At 34.0% G+C, this 14899-nt stretch overlaps 1 protein-coding gene across 5 annotated transcripts in view; it reads right to left on the bottom strand.

The window, feature by feature from the left end:
* The window catches only part of LOC129942563 (cadherin-87A), a 164492-nt gene that overhangs the window by 142191 nt on the left and 7402 nt on the right, over positions 1-14899 (bottom strand). The window lies entirely within an intron of this gene.

The following is a 14899-nucleotide window of genomic DNA, read 5'->3' as shown; positions in this document are numbered from 1 at the left end:
AACTTAAGACTAATATTACATTTATTTTTAGATTTATAGATTTACAGTGCTTTAAGCAATTTGCAAAAAAAGCTAAACTGTAGTATTGAAAAAATATATTTTGAAAAGTAATACTTGTTGTAAACTGAAATCAATTTGTTGAGGGGACTGTTTTTACCATAGTTCGATCTGCTTGATATAGATCGCAAAGGAACTTGTCTTTTAATACTTGAACGGCTATGAATAAAGTTTAATTGTTCCAAAATTGATGGTGATATGACTGATCCATTAATTATTAAAGCACAGCTGAATGTACTCTCTTTGTTTAGAAAGCGATGGCAGATTTATGAACGTGGGCCTTTGATTGTACGGTGGAGGTTCGAGCATTTTGGACCATGGGAAGAAACGAAGGCAGAAGCGCATTAATCTTTTTTGTGCTCCATCTATTCTGTTTATATGGACTGAATAAAAGGGAGCCCATATTCCAAAATTGGTCTTACAAATGATGAAACAATCGTCAAGTGAGTCAATACGTTTGAAAATTTTAATGTCATCAGCGTAAATTAAAACAGATGAGTGATTTATAATTGAAGGAAAGTCGTTAACGTACAAAATAAATAGTAAAGGTCCTAAGTGGCTACCTTGTGGTGCGCCAGAGTTGGTATAAAAATATGATTACCGCCCATTCCTAAAAACTACGCTGTATGATCTATTATATAAGTACGACGAAACCCAACTAACAAATTTTTAGTTAAAGCCTTGGGATTAAAGTATGGAAGTTAATGTTTTATGGCACAATTTATTAAATGCCTTACTGAAGTCTGTGAAGCAACAGTCAACTTGTTTCCGTTTTTAAACGAATCTAAACAAAAAGAACTGAAAGAGGTTAGTAACTGTTGACTTATTTTTAACAAAACCATGTTGACTGTCACAATTAAACGATATGACTTTACAAATAATGGACTCAAATAACTTAGGGATGACGGACAGTTTTGCAATGGGACGATAATTTTGTATTTTATTTGTACTACCCCTTTGATGTATCAATGTTCTCTTCCAAATTTCAGGAAAAATTGAAGATTTGTGCGACTCATTAAAAAATATACGAAGAGGATATGATAAGTAGGATGCCCATTTTTGTCAAAATAGAAGAAGGTACACCATCTAGACCAGGACTATAACAAACGTCAAGTTCTGAAGCTTTGCGAACGATTTCAACTTCAGAGATCCAAAGACCTATTGAATTCAACTGAAGGGCGTTTGACAAGAGTTCGCTACTTCGAAAGCATCTTTGAAAAAATTGCCAACATAATATTTGAAATTTTTTCAGAGTCTAAGTTCGTTGTTGAGAGACATGCATAACATAGCTCCAAAAGTTTTTTGGGTTGTTTTTTATGTATGTCGGTTTCAGTATTTAAAATAAAGTCATTATAAAGAATATCTGAATAGTCAATAAACATATTTCTTAGCTCATTGTATATTACCAAGTCATTATCAGCTTTTGTTTTATTATATTTAATCCAGGCCTTGTTTCTTTTATTTTTTAAGTTTTTTAGACCAGACTCAAACCATGGAGGAGATTTAGAAATATTGCGGGGTTTTCGCAATGGTGTTTTCTCATTCAAAAAGTTAAAGAGAACACAGTAGAATTTATAGGCTATAGCATTAATGTCACAGTTCTCAAACAAATGATCCCAGTTAACATTACATAACAGATTGAAAAGTTCATTAAGTCTGCATTTTTTAAAGTTAAATTCAAGATTTTCTTTGGAGAAATTAGGAAAATTACATACATTTAAATTAAAACATAGGTCTAATGCTGGGTGATGTCGGTCTTCTTCGACAAGTAGGGTATTTGCTGAATTTACAGCAATCTCAGCATTGAGTTTGTCCGAGAAGAAGAAGAAGTCCAATATTTTGTTAAAATTGTTGGCAATCCCATAAATTGGCTTAGTCAGTGTGAGGAAAGACCGTCAATTGTCAAGAATTCCTTAGTAGGGGACATGTTAATATGAGATAGATAGTTCTCATGATCTGTTTAGTCCAGATCAAGTTTGGAAGATTGAAATCTCCTAAGACTAGTAACTCGTCTTGTGGCTCAATTTGATCGTTTAGTTTATCTATGGAATCAATTAAGTTTTCATAAACGTTGTTAGGAGAGCTCTGGGTATATATGTGACGATAATGTATAGCAGTCCTGTCGCAGTTTTAACTTTTATGCAAATCATTTCTACATCAGATTGATTAAAGTCGTCATCCAAAGTGCATATCAAGCAATTTTGTACGACAAGCAAAAGTCCAGCTCGTACAGTGCTGATGTCATTTAAGCAGTGTCTATCTCGTCTGTACACTTGATAATTCGAATCGAAGAGTTCCGTATCCAAGAATGTATTGTTTCCCCAAGTTTCAGCCATAATGATTATGTCGTGTGGTAGAATGGTTAATTTAAAGTAGACCTTATTGATCTTTGTCCGTGGTCCGTTGACATTTTGATAATAGATTCAAATTTTTTGAAGCTGCTTCTTTGATGATGTGGCATTGTCTGGATATTGCGAAGATGGTTAGAAGATGATATTGTCGTGCTGATTTGCTTATTTTAAAATTTGTGGACTATTACACCTATAGGCCACATAGAAACGGAGTTGAGAAGTCCAAAGATAGAGTCGGGCATTCTTAGTTTGAAAGATGCATATTTCGAATAGTTGCGGTTGATCCATTTGTCTACTTTTATAGTAGTCGAGAAACCAAACTTTTTTTGAATATAATTCTTAATGTCAGGAGCATTAGTTGAAGGGTCGAGTTTTGATATGAATGCCAAATGAACAAAGCTAAGTAAATTGGTAAATGTGGGTTTAAAGTTTACTAAACCTTTTAAATTAGTGCGCTAAGCGATTAGAGACAAAATTCTTCCAACACCAAATGTTCAATCCAGAAAATGAAAGCGTTTAACTCAGTTGAAAACCTTTGGAGAATTTAGACTCTCCGAGTTTACGCCCATAATACAAAATTTATCAGTGTTTCCGAGCTTTAAGAATCAATTTTGAATGCAGACGATTTGATACCAACAAATTTTGAAAACAGTATTCTATAAAGAGGTTTAATGTTAATTGAAAATATGGGCTAAAAGATTTCATATCAATTTTTATTAACAAATTTACTCAAATAAAAAAATAATAAAACGAATTGGTGCAATACAAGACAAATCCGTTTTTAGTTTCTTAACTAGGAAAAAAAACTATATACTTGTTAACTCATATTAAATATTTCAGTTTTCATTCTGATAATTATTATGATAACATAAAAATGCTTCAACCTTAACATTGAACACATTTTAACGCCTTGAACTTAAACTTTACATCAACCAAGAATGATTGAATTATCTATAAATAAAGTTTTTGTAGATGCACAACAGTTTGAAGGTGAAATGTGTTGACTTTAGCGCAAAATTCATTTTAATTTAAGTTTTATGTTGAAAAATTTAACGAACGCTAAAAGCTTTTAAAATTGGCAAAAAGTTACATCCCAATAACTGACATCTTCCTCTGATGAACTTAACTCTCTTACCTTTACCAAAAAGGAAACCATTGCATTAAACGTCTCGTAAAAATAAACTAACTTGGAGTATTTAAGTGAGCATATTGTCTTAGTTTTGTAAAAGTTCCCCAAGTCTTAAATATTTATTGTACTTTAATTAAAAAGAAGAAAAGTTAAACAAATAAAAAAAAAACAATTTAAATCTCTTTGCAAACCTAAACAATTTACCATCATTACACTATCTTCTTGAAAATCCATAACAACTTCTCCTGAGTCAGCATTGTTTTCTTTTTAAGATGTTAACTACAGCAGGAAAATTTTATTTGCTGACAAAAAGTCAGTTAAGGAAACAATTTCGAAATAGAAAATAGCTAATATTACAAATAATAGCTGGTTTACACTCTCAGTTGACAAATTAAAATTGAACAAGTTATCTTGTCTGAAATAATTAATTGAGTTTAAATAATCACTAATTAATATGATGTGTTTTTAACTAGAAACAGACAAAATGAATGAGAAAAAATATACTGAGGTGGTTAAATTTTAGGGAAAATCAACTTCAACAAAGTACATTCTTAGGTAATAGTAATAGTTCTATGTCAAAAGACCAACAAACAAAAAACTTAACGTCAAAAAATCATTTCAAGTGATTTTCTTTGTATTCACAAAACCAACTCTAACCTCAAATGCTTCATTTCAATCAGAAAATTTTGTTAGGATTTGGTAGGATTTGTCTGATATAAAAAAAACGTTTCGTCAAGTTGCAAGTTGTAACTATAGAGCTTTGAAATTGTGTTATTTTTACCGACATTTTTGGATCGGATGGCCGACGTTTTGTTTTTCAAAAAAAGGAGTATACAACGTGTAACCAGAAGAATGTACTTTGCAGTTAAAAAATAATTTGCAAACTGCTGCATCCGTGGCATGATGGTTAGTGCCATGGACGGTAGTGAAGGTAATTTGCTACATGGCCCTCATACGGCCAATGATCGTTTATGGTTGTCCTGTGTGGTTCAACGTTGCCCCTTCCCAGATGGAGAAGTTTCGGGTGTTCGAGCGGCAGTGTTTACGACGCTGTACCGGCTTATATCGAACAGCCGAATCTTCTTATGTGCATTACTATTCCAACGAGGTCCTATACAACGGGGCTCGAATCAACAGAATTGACAATTTCGTGATAAAACTCGTTCGAGGTCACATTGCAAGAGCTATGTCTTCGAACAACAATTTAATTTTCGGGGCGTTCTATCCGAACGACGAGTATTTTGAGAGTGCACGCTTGAGCGGCTTCATTCCCCCAGAGGCATTCCTCTTTTTAGATAGATGCGGTCTGATACAGGATAGATTGGCAGTTCCGTTAATCTACCACGTCAGACGAAGAACCGTGGATAGGCGACTCCTGTACAATCGGGACGTCATGGCACAAGGCGGAGCAGAGCTCCTTCGGTTCAGTAGGGCTGTGTCCGAGCGGAACCGAACTGATAGGGTGAAGCAGGAGAACCAGTTTTGGTGGCTTCAATCGGCACTTGATAGTGGGTAGTCGGGATGGGGTTTAAGCTTTGGCCGGCTTACATACATGTTTTATAGTTTTAGGGTTTAGTTTTAAGTAGAATAGGCATGGTGGCACAAAAAAAAAAAATACAAGAAAAAATAAAAAAATAAAAAAAAAAAACTAAAGAAATTAAAAAAAAAACATGGAATATAAAAAACAAAACAAAAATTAAAAAACGTACAAAAAGACAATAAAATATAAAAACAAAAAATGTTAGATTTGATGCTGTGGTTGTTCTAGTTTTAAGTAGTTTATAGGTAGAATAGGTAGTTTAAGTTAGTTTTAAGTTTTATTTAAGGACCTAACTAGTTTTATGAATTTTTGTCTAGCTTTAAGATAGGTTTAAGATTGAATAAATAAAAATGAATTTGAAAAAAAAAAAGTGCCATGGACTGTCATGCCAGAGGTCTTGGGTTCGATCCCTGCCTATGTCATCTAATTGATGTGGAATTGACACATTCTCCAAGAGTAGTTCTTGTCATGAAAAAAGTGTTTTCTCAAACTAGCCGTTCGGATTCGGCATATAAACTGTAGGTCCCCTCCATCCCTGACAACAATGCTCGCACACAGAAATGATTGAGAGTTGTAAGTCACTGCCGCGCCACCCAATTTTTTTTTTATTTTTTAAACTGCTGCATTGCAAAATTGAAACTTTTTTAAATGAATTTTTCAAATGAGGTAGGAATTTCAGGTTGAGTAGTTCGCTTCTTAAGTTGACCATTATAGCAATGAAGTTTGCATTATTTGCATATTGGAAGTAATTCCTTTCTGCGAGATTATGGTTAAGCCTACTGTAAGTTGTTCTGAACATTCTGCTCTACACTTCTTATCTACCGCTGCTATAACATTGCACATAAGAGCTTTACTGTGCGATATATTTTCGGTATTTAAAATTATATTTAAATTGCATCCTTCTGTGAGTCTTGACCACCCACGGTACCAGTGATTTTGGTCTTGTACAGCATTTCTTCGATGCATTTCTTTTTGAATATTAGGTTCCACAGGCTGCAGTACTGGTATTCTCTATTAACGTATCATAAGTTGTAACGATTCTGGGAAATACGCAAAAATGACTATATCATCAGCAAACATCAATGCTTCAATAAGAAAAGGTAATCTACAAGGTCAATTATGAAGAGAGAAAACAAGATGGGACTTAACGTGAAGCCCTGTCTAACTGCTGATGTGGTTGTCAACCGATCAGCTCCGTTCTACACTGCAGCCTGTGTTCCTCTATACAGCTCTTCAAGAACGCGACCATATAGCTTGTAGAATAAAGCACCTCGGTTTTCTGAGTCGAATGCTACCTTAAAGTCAATAAAGAATACATACAATTTTCTCCCCTGCTTAATTAAGCTGAAAATGTCATCTATTATAGAGTACCTGATCTAAGGCCCTCTTGATTCTCTTTCAACATGTTTTGATCTGCAATCCGCGTTGTGAGACGCTTCTGCAACAGCGATGTACAAGTACAAATCTTATGCGACGAATTAAGAAAAGAAATTCAACGATAGTTTGTTGCATCCAACAAGGATCGTTTTTTATGTATCGGGAAGATTATAGCATCTTGAAATTTACTTGCATAAATATCCCTCCCAAATACTCCCTTAAAATATGTTACCAGACCTTCTTTTAGCATCACTGTTCCGTATTTATAGAACTCAACAGAAATACCATTTGGATCCGCCGATTTTCCATCTTTAAGAAATCCTAGAGTTAATTCCACTTCTTGTAGGTTTATTTCCGTAATTAGGACTTCGTTTTTGAATCCAGATATCGCATAGTACCGATTTGTTTTTAAGCTGGCTGAATTCAATAATTCTTTTAAATGAGTTTCTTATGCACTGCGAATTGATTGCCATTCAATTCCCACGCTAGCTTCCAAAAATTCCTATTTGACATCCCTCATCAAACCTCCTTACAACATTCGCTCCTTTTTCCACTACACTGTTGTTGGGGGTAAGAGACTTTAAAATTTGTTTTAACATAGGGAACTCTATATTTTGCTGTAATTGAAGTTTTATATGAAGTTGTTGTCTATGTGCCCGGATTCTAGTTGAGTCTGGGAAGTAATCGCGTGTTAAAGGTTTCTTAATTCAGTATCAACCACACATTTAAACGTAAGAAAATCGAGTGCACAAGTTTTTAGGCTCACTGTAGGTAGAAACGTAAACCAGAGTTTTCTTGACGTTCAAGTTGATAGTAAAAATATGTTCAGCTCAAGAATCATTATACGAGTTGTGTTCAAAAAGTACCCGGGATTTTTAAATTTCGCGGGTCTGGATCTGGAAAGTCCGAAGTTTAAAATTGTTTTGTTGTAATGGTATTCATGCTCCTAAAGTATGATGACATGTTTTTATGAGCTCGGCGATTTTTGCTTTTTTGCTGAATTTTAACAAAAAAAACAATCGCATGAACATCTCTCAGGAGCTGTTAAATGACGTCAACGACAATCCAAGTTTGCTTGAAAGGCTCATAACTCGTGATGAAACATGAGTGTACGGTTATGATGTCGAAACCAAAGAAAAATCGTCCACCTGGAAGCATCCAACGTCACCAAGAGCGAAAAAAGCCCGTCAAGTTCGATCAAATGTGAGTTTTTTGCTTATTGTTTTCTTTAATTATAATGGCATAGTGCACCAAGAGTTCTTACCACAAGGTCTACCGGTTAATAAGTAGTATTACCTTGAAACCCTCAAAATTATTGAAAAACAATGCATGGCTTTTGCACCACGATAACGCACCTGCTCAATCGTCGTTCCTTGTTCGTAATTTTTTGGCCAAAAATACCGTCGTCATGCACCAACATCCATATTAATGAAAGGACGGAGTTTATCCTCGATTGAAGAAATAAAGGCCGAATCGCTTAGAATGCTTTAGGAGATATCAAAAAGTAAATATCAACAGTGTTTCAAAGTTTAAAAAAAAAACGCTGCCATATCTAAGGGGACCACATTGATGTAAACGAATAAATATTTTTTTGAAAAAACGAAAATTCCGGGTACTTTTTGAACACACCTCGTATGTATTCATTTTATAAAAATCCAGCACAGGTGACCCTTCAAAATGCTTTGTGGTTGATTAAAGCTCCAGTGGTTAAAGTGGTTGATTAAAAAATCCAGAGAAGGTGACCCTTCAAAATGCTTTGTGGTTGATTAAAGCTTTAACAATGTTTTTAAAGAACATGCGTTTATCTTCCTAACCTCTAGAATGTATGCATTAATAGACAATTGAATGAATCTTAAAACTTCAATAAAAAACAAATATAAAGATGAAATCATTGTCTTTCGAAAAAACAATAATGTTATGCAAAACTTTAAACAAACCGAAGATAAAATTAGGTAATTTTGCGGAACCTCCTTGGTTTTTCAAGGACTTCTGATGTAGTCACATACCTTAACGAGTAAGATGAGAACACAAACATTTAAATTTAACTTTCGGCACAGTTATCTGAAAGTTTGGTCTATATTTTGCAACCATTTATTATTCAACAAATTAGGTACTAATTAATTCCCAAGATTTTATGTTACAATGACCCGAGATCTTAATAATTTTTGTAGGTATCTTCATATGAGAACCATCGTAGATTTACTATCTTACAGAGAACCACAAACCGTTTATTACTTTTGTCCATTTCGTTTATATATTTTTTAAATATTTAGTTGCCAAAATCAACAAACAAATATTATAGTTAACAAGTTTTATTTTGTATTCGTTTAAATCGATCTACTGAATAAAAAGTTCCAAACCAATACCAACCCGTGCCTTAGCATTGGTTGAGGTAAATTTATCTTAAGACATATAAACCGTTATATAACTCTCCACTTACTGACTCATATTGTTTTCTTTTTTGTCTCTCTTATTTGCATACACTTCATCTCTTTCAGCAGCAGAAAATATCCCTATCCCAACAACAATGTAAGAAAAAGCGCTAAAAAAACGCTTACGATTTGCAAAATAAAATAAAAATCCACGCTAAAATAAAAAAAAATCTGTAACCGGTTTGATTCCCCATTCCAAGAAGAAGAGAATAAAGAAGAATGGAGAATGGAGAACAAAAAATAAAAATAAAATAATACAAAAAACTAGTTAAAACAAAAAACACAGAAAACACCATTAAAACGAAGTCAAGCTCTTTGTTTGTGCTTTGTATAGTATTTCGTTCGAAGGTCGGCTGCGACTCTCGGTCTCGACTTGACTCGACTCAGCTATCAGCTGCTGCTGGTTTTGCTGCTGCTGGTTGATACTACCTAAGCTCAAAAATAAAATAACGACAAACGACGACGACACAACAACAAAAAACGCCATCGAATCGACACAAACAAAAGAAGGAGGTTTATAAGGCAGACAAACAGAAGAGACATTTTCCTAGAAGATTCTGCTTCTGCATTGCCACTGCCAGAGCACTGAACCAGAAAACCCCATTTGAGATGTTTACATTCTTCCAAATCGAAAAATCAAAAAAAAAAACTTTAAATTCCTCAAAAACACCCAAAAAGCACACACAATTTTGTGGGTATCACTATCTTTGTAGCTGTAGCTGAAGCTGGTTGTGCTGTTGCTATTGCTGATGCTGCTACTGCTACTGGCGCTGGAAGCACTAAAATCCCAAAAGAAAAACGTTCCAAAATCCCAGAGCGACAGAGATAGAGGAGATAGCGTATGAAAATGAAACCCAAAGACTCAAGAACCAACAACCGAGATGAGGAATAGAGGAAATAAAAATGTCTTGTTGGCAAAAGCTACTAAGGCCACAATGACGACGGACAGACGGCCTGCCTGGTCTGCCAGACTATGACTATGATGTTGATGACTGTCTATGAATATAGCATGGCTTCAACATTTAGAAAAGGAGCAGTACAGGTTTAAAAATTCAAATTAAAAAAAAAAAACATTGAAACCAGAAAAGAAACACCTTCTTTAACCTCGAACTATTAGTGTGTTCATATTTAGTGTTGCCATGAATACGAAGTTTTCTCTGCATTTTTTACATATTTTACACCATTACCAAAGATGCTTTGAGATCTTGGTTTATGTGATGCTGGCTCTCCTGATACGACACAAGGTTAAGCGATGCTGCAAGAAATTATTGTTTGACGCTTGAAAAGAGATTTACGAGAAGGTGTATACTGTATTTATATATATATTTTTATTTGCAATGCGGCTCAGACATTTCCATGACAATGATTACTGTGTTAAAAGAACTATGCAGTCGTGGTTTAAAACAAAATATCTAAGGGTTCGGTTGGTTAGAACAGGGTGGAAATAAGTGTAGCAATATTCACATTTTTGTATGTTCTTCCGCAGCTATCAACAGTAGTGTAGTATAAGCTTTAAGAAGTTAATATTGTAAGCAAATCTTAGGGGCTTTATAAATAGGTATGAGTTGAGTTTGACAGCTCGTGGTGGCCATATTATTTCTTTTACTTTCAGTTAAAATGTCTTCTTTAAATGGCTGCGTCAATCCCAGATAGAGTATCCGGAAATTTGTTTGTTAGTGTTTTACGTGTACAATCTTTTTACTTGTAAAAGAACAGCTAATCCAAAACAGTTAGGATGTCAAATAACGAATCAATCCAAAGGTATCCAAGAATTTCTGGTATCTGACAGAACAGCAGGGGTGGAATAGCGTAAGCGTATTGTTGATCATCAAAATGGATGATTTTGCTCCACGTAAGTGACAGCTAATTAAGTGTCACTTTCATATATTTTTATTAACCTTTTGTTAGAACTTCAGCTCCACTATAAATTTAAAATTTAGTGGAGAAAGTGGGAAGATATAAAAGTTAAAATATAAATAAGTGAACAGTAATGTATACTTCAATGCACATTTTCTATCAGAGCACCAGAACGAGAAATCACTAGAAAAAAGGTAAATTGCTGAGAATCAACTTAAGGAATAAAGCAAATAGTTTGGTAGTGCCTAATCCAATGTAACTATGAAACTTTCTATAAATATTTATAAATATAAGTTATTTACAACATAATGCATGTACCTAGTACATATAAATTATTTATTTCAGATTCTTGAAAAAGTTTTGATTGTGTAAAGAAACGTACCATCAGAAATAAAATCAACACATATTCCACCCATCCTTCAACTGGCTGCAATCTTTTTGAAGGTAGTGGTTATCAACGACAGGTTGGGGCTGATTGAGCTGAACCGATGTGCCAAAGTACTATAGCTGAAATAAGCCCCGAGGTTATTTTTGAAAAAAAGAGAATATTTTTTTGACAAATATTAAATTTATACTATTTAAATTTTGAAAAAAAGCACAAAGTTTCATGTGACTAAACATACCAATAATAATATGAATGTGCTACCAAGCAATCATAAACTTTCAGTGATCACCTTACGCAGAACAAAAAAGAGTTGATAATCAAAATTGACTATCAAAACAGTGACAGCCAACTATCGCTATTCCTACCCAGATTCAACATATTGTTGATTTTGAAAGAACATGAAATTGATATTAAAAATTTTGTTTTACAATAATTTTGGATCTCGAAATCTAAATGTTTTGTCTTTTTTTTTTGATCAGTTGGATGTTGTTTGATTTTTTGCGAGCTATAGCAAATTAGGTATCCGAATTGTTGAAAAAAGTATCTAAGGTATCATAGCAAGTCACAGTATCGAGCAAAAAGTTCAAATGATAGAACTTTACTACCAGATCGGGTATTATCTAATGCGCCCTATTTATTGGGTAAATACTCGTCCTTCTAAGTCGTTCTTCCAAATCGACTATTCAACTTTTGGTGGCCAAAAACGCAAGATCTGTCGAAAACATCGCCGATGTTCGTCGCTTACTAGAACTGGCCTATCGCAACATGGCAAATTTCGCGTTGTCCTGATACGTCTTGCACGTTGCACCCATACAAAATTTAACTCATCCAGGAGCTGAAACCAAACGATCATACGCAGCTTCGTGTGTTCGCTAATTGGACTCTTGAGCAATTGGAAGTTGGTCTAAATTTTATTCGAAAAATCATTTTGAGCGATGATGCCCACTTTTTAATGAATTGGAACGTGAATAAACGAAATTTCCGGATTTGAGACGATATCAATCCACTCTAGATTCATGAGGTGACAATGCATCCAAATAAAGTTACTAGAGGCTTTATCATCGTCACCAACTTCTTATTGCTTGACCTTTAGAATGCTCGCCACCCAGCGATGTTATGTTGATAGGGTTCTCAAACAAAAATTGATTACACTTTAAGAAGCTGTAACTGTTTTTATATTTACATATATGGTATTTTTAAGTTCAGTGTCAATGGGGACCGTAAAACCCGTGGCATGATGGTTAGTGTGTAGGACTGTCATACAAAACGTCTTGGATTCCTTGCCTGTACCATCAAAAGTTTTTTTCACGGGTACTGCCTCTGGAGAGAAATTGACAAATTCTCCAAGAGTATTATTATTATTATTCCTTTGTTTCATTAAAAAACATTTATTTTACAATTTGAAAATCAAAATACACATTATGCAATCGGGCAAATTGAGTCAATTCCTCAAATGGCGATGCTTCTGTTCGCAAAAGAACCTTCATGATAGATGTGTGAAGATTTGAACTTGGTTTACTCATTACTCTTGTTAGAAAATCTGCATACAATTTCTAATTTTTAATATAAATCGACGAAATTCCAGACTCAACATGAATTGCATAGGTTGGAGTCAAATTAGGTAACCGAAATAATCCTTTGAAAAAGAGGCGTTGTATCAACTCAAATTCTTCAAAATAGGTGTGACCAAACACTTGAATACCGTAAGACAAGCAAGTGTTAATGGTTGCTTGGAAAACTCGGTATTTAGATCCTAAGTCTATGTTTTTGTTTGAGAAAAAAGTAGGTCACATTATGTTGAGAGCAACTTAAGCTTCTTTGCTCTTACTCTGAACATGTTTATGGAAGCTAAAGTTAGCAGACATCAACACTCCTAGAAATTTGAATTCCTGTACTATTTCAAAAGGTTGGTTGTTAAGAAACCACCCTTCTTCTCTCAACCTTCTACAGGTCCATGCCTCAAATACCATTATCTTTGTTTTCTCTGAGTTTATTTTAAGGTCCCAGACATTGCAGTATGTTTAGACCCTATTGATTTGTAGCTGGAGAAAAGATACGTTATCCGCTAGCATAACCAAGTCATCCGCGTAAAGAAGCACTTTTATACGAATATAAGAAAAACCTACTCCACCGGATAAATTAACTGAAATATCATCAATGAGGGGGCAAACAAGATTGGGCTGAGGATACATTCTTGGGATACATCCTTGCAGTCGTTGGAAACCAATTTGAAACCTCGACCCAATCCCTACTGAAAAGTTGAATCGCCCCCTTCGATGAATTCAAATCTCTAAGATCTTTTGCTGAACACGCCTATTAATTTGGCGGAGCAAGGAGCGACTAACTGAACTCATACATATGTGCTAGGAGGTGCAGCAGACGTCAAGTACTTCTTCATTTGTTCTACTTAGCCATTACAAAAAAATAAAGGAATATATTCCAAAAAAAATTAAGAAACATTTTTACAAAAATTGAATAAAACAAAAATGCATATAAGCTGAACTTCTTTTCAGGACATTCTTTATTGGTAAAAGTTTTGTTTTTGGCGATAGGGAGTTTAAAAAATTTAAAAAAAATTCTCAAACTCTTATTTAAATATCTGATACCTGCAGTGGGTCTAAATAAAATAGCACGTATTCGCCCGAGTGTATTCAATGTTGATTTTAGGAACAATGATACTACAGCATATTTTTGTGGTAAAGCTTAGTATTCATTTTGAAATCGAGCTGTTGAAGGGGATAAGTGGTTTTCCTTTTTCTTTTGTTAATAACTCTATGTATAGAATGAGTAAGAACAAGAATTTCAACTTCACTACGTAGTAGGTATATGCGTAAATTCAAGAAGATAGTTACATACCACATATATAATTAAATTAAGTAAATGTGTCCAGTTTTCATTACAAGTTCAAATAAAGAAGTTTAAAAATAATTGGAATTAGAATTTCCAAGTGGTTGTGGGTTTTAAGCCATTAGGGTTTGGTTATATAGGATGTCATGACATGCCATTGCCAAATGCATTGATTTTTAGGGTGAGGGTTTTTTTGTGGCTATACTGGTTTGGACTTGATAATAATTACTTTGACGTTTTTATAGCAAATAATAATCGAGTTTACACTTGCATTAAAAAATGCTTCAATACATTCTCAGTTGTTTTTTTTTTCACTTAAACAAAAGTTTGAATTCTGAGAAGAATTTCCAACAGAAAGAGCAACGATTAAAGCCACTTTAGAAATTCAACCATGGCTACCATTATTTTGAAAATTCTTGTTGCTTAATCGATCAGTCGAATTAAATTGATTTGAATCTTGCATAAACGAAAAGTAGGCAATAATTATCACCTTAGCCAATACCACCCAAGATTCTTATAATCATGTCATCACCATTTTCAAACCAGTAGATGTTTACATACATACGTTTCGTGTCATATGGATAGGGACAAGCTTTTTTTATTTTTGATTTGACGATATTTTTCAAACCCTTATGTTTTTTGGAAAAACCCAAATATGGAATCAAAGAGGTTTGTATTAAGTATGTATTTTAAAAATATATTGGATTAAGTTGATAAATACAAGTTTTAGGGCGGTTTTTCCGAAGAAAGTCATAAAAAGTACTTGCTTTTTTTATGTTACAGGAACAAGATCTAAATCTACCTATTAGCCGGTTTTAAATCAGATTAAAGGATACTCTGATTGTTTTGGAGCTTAGTACTAATTTGATAGAATCAAGAAGTATGGATAGAGGTAAGGGTCTTACCAAGGAGGAAATAGGCTTA

This window comes from Eupeodes corollae, chromosome 1 (assembly GCF_945859685.1).
Source record: "Eupeodes corollae chromosome 1, idEupCoro1.1, whole genome shotgun sequence".
Classification (NCBI taxonomy): Eukaryota; Metazoa; Arthropoda; class Insecta; order Diptera; family Syrphidae; genus Eupeodes; species Eupeodes corollae.
Note: the sequence above shows the minus strand (reverse complement) of the source record. Positions and strands in the feature narration are given on the sequence as shown.